This window comes from Ambystoma mexicanum, chromosome 2p (assembly GCF_040938575.1).
Source record: "Ambystoma mexicanum isolate Mex_15411 chromosome 2p, UKY_AmexF1_1, whole genome shotgun sequence".
Classification (NCBI taxonomy): domain Eukaryota; kingdom Metazoa; phylum Chordata; class Amphibia; order Caudata; family Ambystomatidae; genus Ambystoma; species Ambystoma mexicanum.
In genome coordinates, this window is record NC_090923.1 from 553,785,754 (window position 1) to 553,798,948 (window position 13,195).

Sequence of the window (13,195 nt, forward strand, 5' to 3'; positions counted from 1 at the left end):
TTCCATGGAGACACATCAAAAGATTTCACACAGAGGATGTTGACATGAGACGTGTATTGGGGTTTTGAAATGGGGCATGAGCGTCTAGTGATGCCAGATTAGGGGCGGGTGATCTGAATTAGTGCCGTGAGGGCACTTGAAGTTAGGGTGCTGGATCAACAAATAAGATTAGCACAAGAAGGCGGTACCCAAACTGTCATTTTCGCATGTGTTAAAGTGAGAAAAACTCGGGTAAGTTGCATTGGAATTGTTTTTAAGAATGATCGATGCATGCTCTAAAATGAATGCCTGATTGATTGGGCCAATACAATTTCTGACCAAACTACCCCTTTAATGTAATGTAAAGTGGTATTTTACAGTGCCTTTCTGCCAGTTTTGTTAGCTTTGCTGTGCATTGCTCTGTAAGGAAAGAGGGGTTGGAATCATTAGTGGGATAGCGGGAGAGGCAGATGAAAAACCTGTGCTGTTGATGGCTGTGGCTGGAAAATACCCAGCTACGGAGTGCCAATCTCCTTTCTATGGGTTTGATAGAAATGCTTGGGAGTGTGTTATCCGAGGGAGAGATTCCAAGATCTGATAGACTACCCTTGGGTCTGGTTTGCAATTTATGTAGTGAGGAATGCACTAGAGTGTGTCTTTGAGAGTGAGTGTATGTGTCAGTCAGGAGAGCAAGGGGAATAGGCTCTACAATGCAAAACAACCTGGTGTCCTCCCAACACTCCTCCCACTGGCTTCTAGTAGACATGTCCCATTTTACGTTTCCACTGTCAACCTGTCTCTCTCTCTTTCTCCATCTCTCTAATTCTCATCTCTCTGTCTCTCTGTGTGTGTCTCTCTCTCTCTCTCTCTCTCGTAGATACATTACACCCTATGTGCAACAAAGACCTGTGGAATTGGCAGGTGAGAGAAGGGGTCAGTCTGGATACTACACTTACTAGCATAAGCTACATGCTAAGTATTATGCGAGGCAAAACGTTTGGTTTAAAGTAAGACTTGCTGGAAACATGAAGACCAAAGGCACTCATTTCACCCTCCTTTGTGTGAAGTTACAACTCTTCATACTGGTAAGGGTTCTGACACTTTATTAAGTATTGTATGAGAGCCCATGCTCTATGCTGACTACTGCTCTTCCTCCTCAACTGCTCTCCCTGGAACCCACCCCACACACACACACATTCTACATAAACAGTCTATATAACCATGGAGCAGGAACATCTTCCTCTTAACATGAGATGCAACTCATCTCCTTTCCTTATACAAGTATCATGTTTTCTTTATGAAATCGTTTGATTAACTGTACACATGTTGAACATCATTTTACATTATTTCGAGACCTGCTTATACATCTAATATACTAACTTTATAAATGTTCAAACCTGCACTCCTACTTCTCTCCACATCACACCTTTACAGTCCTTCTCAGGTTCCACACCAGTCTGTTCTACAACCTAATTGCTCCACTCAGCACATCCATGGCTCTCTCCAGAAAGCCATACTTTACTCCCATCTTCTTCATTCTTACCATATCCCCCTACTTAATCTAATTCTTTACACATTTTACGTTGTCATACCTTCCCTTCACTTTTCCTTTAAGAGGCACAACTTGTCTCTCCATTGCATCCTCACCCAGTTTTTTTGGTCCTGACTTCTTGAGCCAAGGAGGACACAATTTCCTGTTAGATTTCCTTCCCCTTATGTACTCAAATGGAACCACTCTCGTCATAGCATGTGGCACTTGTGTAAGTGCCTTGACCCTTGCATGCATTTCATCCTTCCAACTGTTACCACTTCCCTCCGCTATACACACTCTTTCCATGAGACACCTATTCATCCTTTCTACCACTCCATTTGTCTGTGGATGATACAAAGTGGTGCATGTATGTTTAATCCCATTCCTCTCCGAATACATCCTTATCCCTTCACCAACAAATTCAGGTTCATTGTCAATTAAGAGACCACACCGAATACCACCCATCACGAAAACAAATGCATTAATATCAAAACAAACTTGTGCAACCCTTTTCTTAAAGGGCCCTAAAGCGTTTAGTGCAAGATTCTCCCACTCTCCTTTCGAATGATTCAGGATAACCAAGGGTTGCTCTCTAGTCATAAACCCCTTCCCTGAATCACAACAACTCAAACAATTTAAGTATGTTCTCCACAGGTTTGTTCAATCCAGGCCACCAGTAATCCACCTTCAACATTTCTTTGATTTTGTCACCCCGATAGTCCCCTCGTGGGCTATGTCAATCACTTTGCCTCTCAGCCCAATCTGAGTTACAACCCTACCAGACTGATATACAAAATTGTTCTCTACACTCAGCTCATCTCCCACCTCTCAAACGTTCTTCGGTTCTTCATGTATTCTAGCGTGGCCACTTTCCCTTCACATATTCTTTTACTTCCTTGACACACATGTCATTTTCACATTCAGCCTCCCACCCTCTTCTGCCTATGATACCATTGTGCATGACATACACTTGCTCATTCCACTCTACTTTGAAATCATGACATTTCATGCATGTCACCTATCCTGTAAGTCTCCTGGAATATTTCTCTGAACCTTTATTCTTAAACACTGCGGCTTGTGGTATGTTCTCACAGTGAAATTCTCACCCCACACAAAACATTGAAATCACTCTACTCCCCAAACACACTCAGGATCTTCTTTTACTATCGCAGAATATGTGCATTCTGCTCCCTTCAAAACCCTTGAAGAGTGTGCAATAACTACTTCCTTCCCATCCTATTTTATTTGTGACAAAACAGCCCCTAAACCAGTGGCACTAGCATCCAAAGTGATTATTGTCTTATCTCTAGTATTAAACTGTCCCAATGAGCTTGCTAAATCAATTTCAGCTTGTATGGCTTTAAACTCATGCTCACATTTGTCATCTCAATTTAAATTTGTCCTGTCTCTCGACACATCCCTCATCCCAGAGATGTCATTTAGGGGTCCGAAGAGGTCGCAACTGCGACCTCTGAGGTCTCCCTTGCGACCTCTAGAAAAAAACTTTTTAAAAAAACTTGTTTTTTGTTGTAATGCTAGCTTATGGGCTGTGGCCAGCACCATGTGGCTCTTTAGTTCTGGAGGGGCTGGCTTTTGTGTTAAAGCCCCTTGAAAAAAGAAGAAAAGGAGTGACACAAGTCTAACACTGTCAGCACTGCCCCTAAATAAGAAAGATTAGGAATACCAAATAATGTGTCTTTCTGGAATTCTATACAATAATTGCTAGACTCATTAAAAGTTTATTTCAGGCATACTTCAGGGGGTGAGTCACTGATTTAGTCTGTTCTAAAATGCCTCAACTCAGCCTTTCATCCTTCTGAGGTTGATAAACGAGTACCAACACAGCTTGGGTGATATTGGGTGTATATTTGTTATATATAAAGCGCTTAAGCATAAGTGCTATATAATAACACATCATTATCATTTGGTCATGGACGTCTGCTTGCATTCACAGTAATTTGGTAATATGGGCCTATACACACTGATCTTAACGATACATATGGCGATCCATTCTTGTATGAAATGTATATCACATTATAGTGATATCGTAACCATATTTTTTTTAGTGTACAATGCTATGTGATCGTACTTCCTGTTTTGTCAACGGGTGAAAGGTCGTGTTCCATCACATCCCGCGATTTGAATTCGGGGTGGGGTCAAATTACATCACTTCCTGTGATGTCACTAGGGGTCAAGGGTTGTGTGATGTCACTTCCGTTACCCCTGGCATTTTGGTGAAATGACGTTCCTGCCTCATCACTTCTACTTTCCTAAAGAAATTCTTTATGAACCTTTGGAAGAATTCAACAAGACCCAGGAAAAATCTAAGTACAACCCTAGTAACCCTAGACTTCAGCGCCTGGATCTCTTTCATCATGTTTACCAGCTCTTCCTTTGGCTTCACCCCTTCCTTGGATATCCTGTGCCCTAGATACTCTACTTCTTCCCTTATAAACAAACATTTTTGCTTCTTTGCCCACTCAATATCCTTAACACCTCTGCTAAGGTCTGATCGTACTCCATCACATCCCTTCCACAAACTAATATATCATCCTGGAACCAGAACACATTTCTTACATCCCTGAACAGTTTGTACATTACCTTTTGGAAAACTGGTGTGGCCGACACCAGTCTAAAAGGCATGAGTTGAAACTGAAATGCCCCTTCATGAGATATGATTGCAGTGTATTTCCTTGATTTCAGATGCAGCTCCACTTGATGATACGCAGATGTCAAATCTAGTTACATGAATACTTTACCATCCCCAATCATACTTAACAACTCTCCCATATTCGGCAAAGGATGTCATACTACCACCACAAATGTATTCACCTGATACAAATCCACACACAACATCACATCACCTTTGGGTTTCTTTGCCAGTACTAACAGAGACAGCCATTCTACTGCTCCCACACATCTATTATTCTATTATTCCACAATTTTTTTAATTCATTCCCCACCACTTCTCTTAATGCCATAGGTACTGATCTCAGTTTTGCAACTACAGGTACAGCTTTTTCCTTTAAAACAATTGTATGTACCAGCCCTTTTAATTTTCCCACAGTGTTGGAGAACACCTTAGGTAATTCAACACTTCTGGCAAAGTATCAACCTTGTCTGCGACAGCTAGCACCTGCTCACACGTTTTGGATTGTAACTTAATTTTCTGCTTGCGTTGCTCCTTCCAGCACAACATGGCAGCTCCATTCCTTGTCACTTATACCTTCCCTATCACTGCCTTCTCTTTGAATTTTAAAGTTGCCCTGAAGTAACATAGGATTTCGAGTGTATCCTTGTTATACCCTCCCGGACTTATGCAAGGAGGCATTCGCTCGCTCGCCTTCCCCCCCCAAGGATTTTTCCCACACATCCTTTGAAACAAGTGACACTTTGGCCCCTGAGTCTGCCATCATGTATATAGGAACAGCATTTAATTACACATCTGCAATGGCACTCTCATCATCACTATCACTTCCTTCTCCAACAACACTTCTGTGACACATGAAAGCTCCAACCACTCCTCTGCTATTAATGGAATCATTCTCCATTAGTGCTTCTTCGTTCAACAAGTTAATGCCTTTCGTTCACTTTGAGGTTTTTACAATAATTAGCAAAGTGTTACCACCCATTGCACTTTTTACATATAACTTCTTTTTCCAGGACATTTTGGTGCACCCAAAAGATGCCCTTTGCTGCCACACCTGTAGCCTGTTTTATCATTTACAACTCCCTCCCCTTCCTTCCATCCCCTCTCATTGTGGGTCTCTTTCCTATCCTTCCTTCTTTCATGTTTCTTCTTCACACACATTCTTGTGTCCATCTTCCTCACTTCCTTGACCACATTTCTCTCTGGTACTTTTCCTATTGCCAGTTTTGCCAGACAGTTCAAGGAATGTTCCACCCTCTTTCCTATCGTAATGACATTGTCTAGAGAAGGATCATCCTTGAGCCATAGCTCTTCTCGAATCTGGTCTTGGTTACACTTCTCCATAAGCTGATCCCTGATGTGCTCAGCAAATTTGTTCCCAAAATTGCATGTTCCAAAGAATTCCCTGAAGGCTCTGATGTACTCTTCAAAGCTCTCTCCTGACATTTGTTCTCGCATTGCCAAGTTATATCATTCAGGTATTGGGCTCATTTTGGGGTTGAAAAGCTTATCAAGTTTATACAATGCATACTCTAACTCATGCACCCACTCCTTCACTATCTTCGAGCTCAGGTAGTGTATCATATACAACTTGTTCCTCGTATCCTAGACAGTGCATGATTAGGGAGACTTTACTTTCCATCCCTACATTTCCTCTACATGTGGCCCTTAAGCAGTGTAAAACGCCAATTTTCTAGGCTCCCGTTTATATTTTGGAGGTGCTGGGTGTGCCATGAATAATCTGGGTGCTCAAAAAATTCGGGCTCCTGGTATGGAACCTATTCTACCCAGGAGGGTTAAATCAGAAACAAAATACACCAATGAATAGGTTCAAGGGTACTCATACACGAAGGGCTCCCACAATTGGTTTGAAAAAATGACTCTTCGAAATTGTTATCATAGAGAAAGATCTCTAGAGGACTTTTTATGTTGTAATTGCATGAGTCAAAAACACAACAACACAATTTACAGAGAGAGAATAGACATCATCAATGGTTTGTTGGACCATAACAGAACATAAACGTAAATGCTTTAAAACACCATTTATCACCAATGCCCGGGACAAAGTTGAAAATGGTGTGTGTGCAACAAACCCAACCTCTGTGGAGGTTTGTCAAAACAGACACAGTTCGATTGTGAAACAATTCAAAGCGGAATTCTAAAGACAACGTAAAACAACTAAGAGGCAACAGATAAGATTTTTCATGTGTGAACAGCAATCAATGTGCTGTGAATTCGGGGAGTAGTATGTCTACACCAGGTGTTTCGGCCGTTTAGAATTGGGCTAAATGAGCCTCATCTTTGGGACGGCCATCATCAGGACAAGGTTCTGTACAAGGGACGTCTAAGCTATGTAGCAATTGATAGGCACTGTATTAGAGATCCATACGCCACACTGGGCTGGTCTCTAGGTACTCCTTTCACTGAATAACTACAGGTGAAAAGGTCCAATGTGTTGTAAAGCGGTCAGCCATCAAAGGTATGGCTTTGGTGGTGGGCCAGATAGGCTGTCAAAAGGCTGCGTGCAGAGAGCGGGGCATCTTCGAGTGACTGAAGGAGCACACTGCACAGCGTGGGAACATTTTTCCCGAAACACCTGGTGTAGACATACTACTCCCCTAATTCACAGCACATTGATTGCTGTTCACACATGAAAAATCTTATTTTCTCTTCAGTGCAAAGTCCATTGCGGCATAGGACAGCATTCATCAGGCCATCGTCCGGTGATCGGGGAAAAGGGTCAGAATCCTGGCTTGTTTATCCTACAGGTCTAACCCAGTGTATCCCAATCGCCCCAAACTCCTTTCACATAGTTCCCACAACCACAGGCCAAAGTGAAATTCCTACCCACCTACTTTTGCCACCCATCACCTGATGACGAAGCAGCTCCATAACTTTGGTTTCAGAATGATGCTGCATTCCTGCGCCCTTAGAAAGCGTTGTGTATCAGCCAAATAATGAAACCAGAGCAGAAGCATGAATGTCAGGCAGTAGATTATGCACAAGATTGTGATTATGTCCTCGCATAGCTTCTCCTGGAGCCAGGAAGGTACCACCTCACCCATTGACAGCATTTGACATTACAAATGGAAGAGGACAAGAGTTGCCTTCCTGGAGTATGGTGGCATTCACTGATTTGTGCCCTAATATACACATTTACACAATTCTGTATGATTTATGGGCTAAGTTTCAAACAAAATTGTGTTAGGGTAATCTTTAAGTGAATTCCAAAAGCTACATAAAGATATGTTTTGGCCATATCGTATCCCTTAGTATGCCCTCTAAAGCCTGGCCATGTAACATGCATTGTATGTGATTTGCTGGGACAGCTCTGCTGTCTGAAGCTTGGGCTAGTAGGGTTCAGTATATACAATTCAGGGCATAGCATTCTCTAAAGACTGACAGTAGATGGTGAAATGTAGTTAGATAGTTCTGTTGTGTAAGGCCTGAAGAGATATGGTGCTGTTGAATGTGTGATTTAAGGGACTAGCTCTGCCGTCTACAGCTTGACCCAGCAGAGTGCAGAATATTCCGTTTAGGGCGATAGCTCTGTTGTCTGAAGTGTGACCCTATAGTGTGCAGTACATGCAATTTCGGGGCATAGCTATGCCGTTGAAAGCCTGACCATGTACAGTGAAGTCTGTGTAATTTAGTGGGGTAGCTCTGCTATCTAAAGTCTGATCCTGTAAGGTTCAGTAGGCAGGATTGAAGGGGATAGATCAGCTGTAAAAGGTTAATGTGGAAGGAGAAAGGCAGGAGGGACTGAGGTGTAAGGGGAGCAGAGGAGAAGCTGGGAGGAGGTTCAGGCTGAGTTTAGTGAAGTGAGGAAGGTGGGAAGGATTGGGTGTGCAAGAGGAGCAGATGATAATCTGGGAGACAGTTGGGGGTCAGTTGAGTGGAGAAGAAGGGGAAGGAAGGTCTGGAGAGGAAAGAGTATTAAAGGGAATACTGGGCGGGGAACAGTAGGGGCAAGGGGATCATGTGTAGCACTTCCCAGAATCATAGGGCGAGAGGTTTACCAATTAATTTTCCTAGTAACTAATCCCTTAGTCTGGTAGGATAGTTCATCCTGAACCTGCAGTGTCATCTTTTCCTTTTCCTCCAGTGGGCTCTCCAGCTTCACTTGCCCTATTCTCCCTGTTAAAAATGTTGATCACTACGAACCGACTTTCTTCTAAACCCTTAACTCTTGCTGTTATACATGTCTGCCCCCTTTATATTCTCTCGGTCATCTTCATTGCCTCTGCGGGCTGTGTCCCTCCCCCACGCAGAGCCTTGTCCTACTCGCTCTCACTTTCACCCTTTGGATTACAGCTGGCTCCTCTCCCAGATCTTTCCCACTATCACCTTCCTGATCTCTGCTTCCAAAAGATCAGGACTTGCCCGACTCCCTTGGAAGCAGACCCATAACCCCGGTTCCGAGTGCCAGCCAGTCCCAATTGGGACCTTTTGGACCCTGTCCTGGCGCCAGTGACACCAGGCTCATAAAGATGCCCAGTCCCAGCGCTGGAAGCGCCGGGCTCATAATGCTTGGGTGGACTTACCTGCAGCAGACCATGCTGCTTACTTGCTTGCCAGTTGAACCCCTGATCCTCTTCTGTTTGGGACTACTTTTCCTGTTGGGTGGGGCAGGAGCCACTCCCTAGGTTCAGAACACTGGAACTCTTCTGGAAAGCAGGAACTCTTTTCTTACCTAGGCGTGGCTGTGGAAGGAGACACCTAAGCACTACAGGAGGCTATTTAAACCACACCCGATGGATGAATCTTGCTTTGCGTTATTCTGCATCCTCTGCAGCAGAACGCTCATCGTGTCTTCTGCATCTGATCCTGGGCCTAAGGGAAAAAGGCTTACCATCCTGAATCCAGTCTTCAGCAACACCTATAAAGACAAGAAAGAACAGGTTAGCATTACGGTCTTCAGTGACAGCGCTTCTCTTACCTGGTCCATCGGCTGTCACCAACGCCTCGCGCTGCATTCCGGCATCTGAAAGACAAAGGCTTACCTACTCTTCGCGTGCTCCGGAGGTCTTCGCACTGCATTCCGGCATCTGAAAGACAAAAGCTTACCAACTCTTCGCACGCTCCGGAGGCCTTCGGCGCTGCATCCCGCATCTGAAAGACAAAAGAAGGTGCGTTTAAAGACATTGGGTAACTTTATTACTCACGTGCCATTACTCCTTCCCACGCCGAACCCAGTAGGTATTCCGGCACCCTTCAGCAGCTCCGAACTTGTACCTGCAAGATAAAAGGACAGTTAGTGCGCATCGTGAAGCAGGCAACAAGCGCTTACTTACGTGCTTCCAGGCGCTTCTATTCCTCACACGGGTTCCATCCTCAACTCACTTCAGCCCGTCATCCGCCATCGCCGGAACCCTGCAAAACAAGAGACATCATTACAAAAGACTTTTAAAGACATTTGAAATACTCGGAACTTACCGTTCGTGCAGTAAACGACGGACAGCAGTCCTCTGAGGTCAAGAGGCCTGCACCCTTATCCAGTGAAGAAACTGGTTACGGCACCCTGCCCCGAGGCAGATGGAGAGCTCGGCGTTCACTTACCTAAGGTGAGAGCGTTAACCTTGGGGGTTCTACAGGAGAAGAGAAGGGGAAGAAGAGAGAGACACCCAATAACCCCAGTTCATTAATCCCATATTTTCTATCTGCAGACATCTTACTCTTCGAGTCAGACATACAGTGCACAGAGGTCCAGCCCAAAGAGCCAACCGTGTGTTACACATCACCTTTGAAGATACGGTATTCGCCCAGTCAAGACCGGCGCCTCTGCGGGAATCAGGTGAGCGTTACACTTCCTCACCCCTTTCGACACAACTGTCTCCACTTCCTAGAAAGATAGATATTTCTCTATCACATTCTTCACCCACTGCATACAAACTTCGCCACTTCCCGGATCTCCCATTAGGCACAGCTGCTCCAATTTCAGATCTTTCTTTCTCCTCATTGACCCCTCCAGCCATTGTGGGTTAGCCAAAGCCAGTCCAATGAAAAACTGAGTACTCCCTCAGCAGCAGTGTGCAACTGAGGGAGCACTACTGGGTCGGCTGTGTTGTGGTGAAACAAGATTTCCCCCTTGAGTAATTGACCCTGCAGCACATGTCCACTGAGCCATGCAAGGCCATGGCCACTGGCCATGCTGGTTGGATTATTGTGCCCTGAAAAAGCCCATTGGTGCTCCTGTGTCTCTCTATGGACTTTGAGTGATCCGTCCCCTCCAAGCAGCCTCTCTCTCAAAGCACGAGAAATCATGGAGAGTTGTTTGATTGACTTCTTCCTCAGATCTGTCTGGGTGGGGTTCAGGACATGCCTCCCAAAGCAGCAGTGGAGTGATCTAGACTCTGGATCCCAACCAATGAGCAAGTAAGCATTTTATTCATTAAAAAAAAAGGTCTGTGTTTATGCATCCATTTATGAGAGTGATTGTGTATCTGTCAATGTTTGTATATGTTTGTGAGCGCTGTTTCTATATGCATGAGGATGTGTATCGGCCGGGTGGATTCGAAGGTGAAAGAATGCATTTGAATGGTCTAGTGAATGAATGCAGACAATTGCGGAACGACTAAGTGAATGAATGCTGGTAAATAGGTGAGTGAATGAATGCTTTTGAACAAAGGGAATGGGATGTTACCAAGCAGAAGGGATGTTATCAACCAGTTTGGGCTGGACTGCCCATTTTGGAGTGGGTTCGAGCGTGATTTGCATATGGTCTTTCCCCTTTCTATAATAACTTGGCAGGCGAAGAAGTATGGTCTGGAAGGTTGCCCAAATCAATTCAAAACCTTCCAGCCATGATCTCTTGTTTTTCTTATTGCGGCTTGGCATTTGTTCCTAACGGTAGAGGGCAAAGCCAACATGAGTGTGCTTACATGGCCATACTGACCTACACTGGTGCAACCAGTCTGGAGAGGTGTACTTGCAGTGTTATAGCATTATTTTACTGACATCAAGGTTAAAACGATTGGTGCAGCCAATCTGGAAACTTTCTTATTGTGGGATGGGAATGTTTTTTACTCACATCAGAGGTAAAGACATCAAGATGGATGAATGCATGAATTTGGAATTTGTAATGCGCAACTTAGACCTGAGGGTATCTTGGCACTAGTGGGGAGATACTCTGTGATCGACACAAAAGAAGAGACACCCTGGGAAAAGGAAAGAAAAAAGACTATCGCTCACCTAAGGGGAAAAAGAAAATGTTTTCAGTGTCCTCGTGAATGCCAGATGGTCAGAGGTAACATGCAGAGTATATGGTAGAGAATTCCACAGAGTACGAGCAGCCACCAAAAAGGCCCTCGCACCCACAGTGACCTGGTCATAACGGGGCACTGATAACAATAACTGATTAGCCGAGCGTAACTGGATGGAACATATGTGACCTATTTGTCACAGAGGTGAAGTGCCCCAGCTCCATAATAAGCCAGATGGACAATACACAAAGATTTGATGGTGATTCATGCCTCCAATGGGAGCCAAAGTAAGCGCAGTAGTACCAAGAATACGTGGACATATTTGGACAGGTCCACAGCCAAGCGTGCAGAGGAATTATGCTGCCCTTGTAGATGATGGATCAGAAATGATGGCTGAGCAAGTAGTGTGGAATTACAGTAATCCAACGTCCCTGAAATTGTTGCAGAGAGTATTATACTACACAGGTGGGTCGGGATAAACTGGATCCATGTGCTCAATGCTCTTAATTTGAGGTGGCCAAAGCCAAACCTGGCGCCAACCTGCGGTAGCACGTAGTGGGATGAGTCGATCTTAATTCCTAAATTCTTAATCAGGGGGACGGGGCTGAATAGCGGGCCTGATGATGCAGGCCAAAAATGAGTGGTCTACCGATATTGAATGTCTGAAGAGCGGCCCAAAAACATGACCTCAGTCTTCTCTGCATTTAGTTCCAGCCAATTGGCATTTATCCAGCTGCCCACATCGGTTAAGCAATTCCTAAGAGGGGATGCCGCAGAATCATGTTTGCAGTCAATTCTCAACACCAACTACGTGTCATCTGCATAAGTATAGGAAAGACACCCATGGGAATGAATTAGTCTAGCAAGTGGCAAAACAAATATTAAAGACTAATGGTGAAAAAACTGACCCCTGCAGGACCCCACCAGTAATAGAATAAGGAGCAGAAAAAAGGGGGAAGAGAAAGTATTTGATGAGTTTCCTTACATGGCCCTTAATGCAGCATGGCATTTATTTTACTGGCTTTAATGGCGGAGCCAACAGTAGTATGTTCTCAGGTGGGATAACAGTATATATTGGCAGAGCCACCATAGACATGGTTTCTTATAGTATCATTACTGGCATTATGGGCAAAGCAAGCATAGGTATGTTCGAATAAATGTCTGTGTCAGGATGTCTATATCAAAAAAGTTCTCCGTCCTGTGTCCACTAATCCTAAACTAACCCCCACACACTAGACTCAATATAATGTGACAGGGAAATGGCATTGAGCTTTTTCTGAAAATACCAAAGTCTTTCACAGTGAAGAAAAGAAAAAGGTACAAACTTCCATTGGACAAGGGGTCTTCCCTGCCCCTAGGATTTCTCTTGTTGATCCAAAGATGTCAATCTCTAATGTTCCACAATCCCAGGGTGTATCCCTTTTCCCTTGCACTTTGTCTTCGTTCACACACTACCTTCTGAATATTCACAGTGTCACAATCCCATCAAGGATGGATTTTCCCTGGGGTTTTTCTTCATTCAAACGATATTCTCTCTGGGGTCTTCTAAGTGTTCACAATATCTTTTATCTATATTTTACAAATCCAAGGCAGAGGGCCTTTCCCCTTAGATTCTCTCTGTCCACACAATTATTCACAATGTCACTTAGATATATCTCACAGCCTTCTTCTTGGCTCTCTGATATCTTGTTACAGAAAATGGGGTATGGCTCTCCCCTTATGATTTACAAAGAAAATGGTGGGGGAATCTCTTCTCCAGTTCATTCACCTTTCCACAATATCAAAGCAAAAGGTGGGGGATGGGTCTCTGCCCGGTTCTCCAGTTTCTGGTTT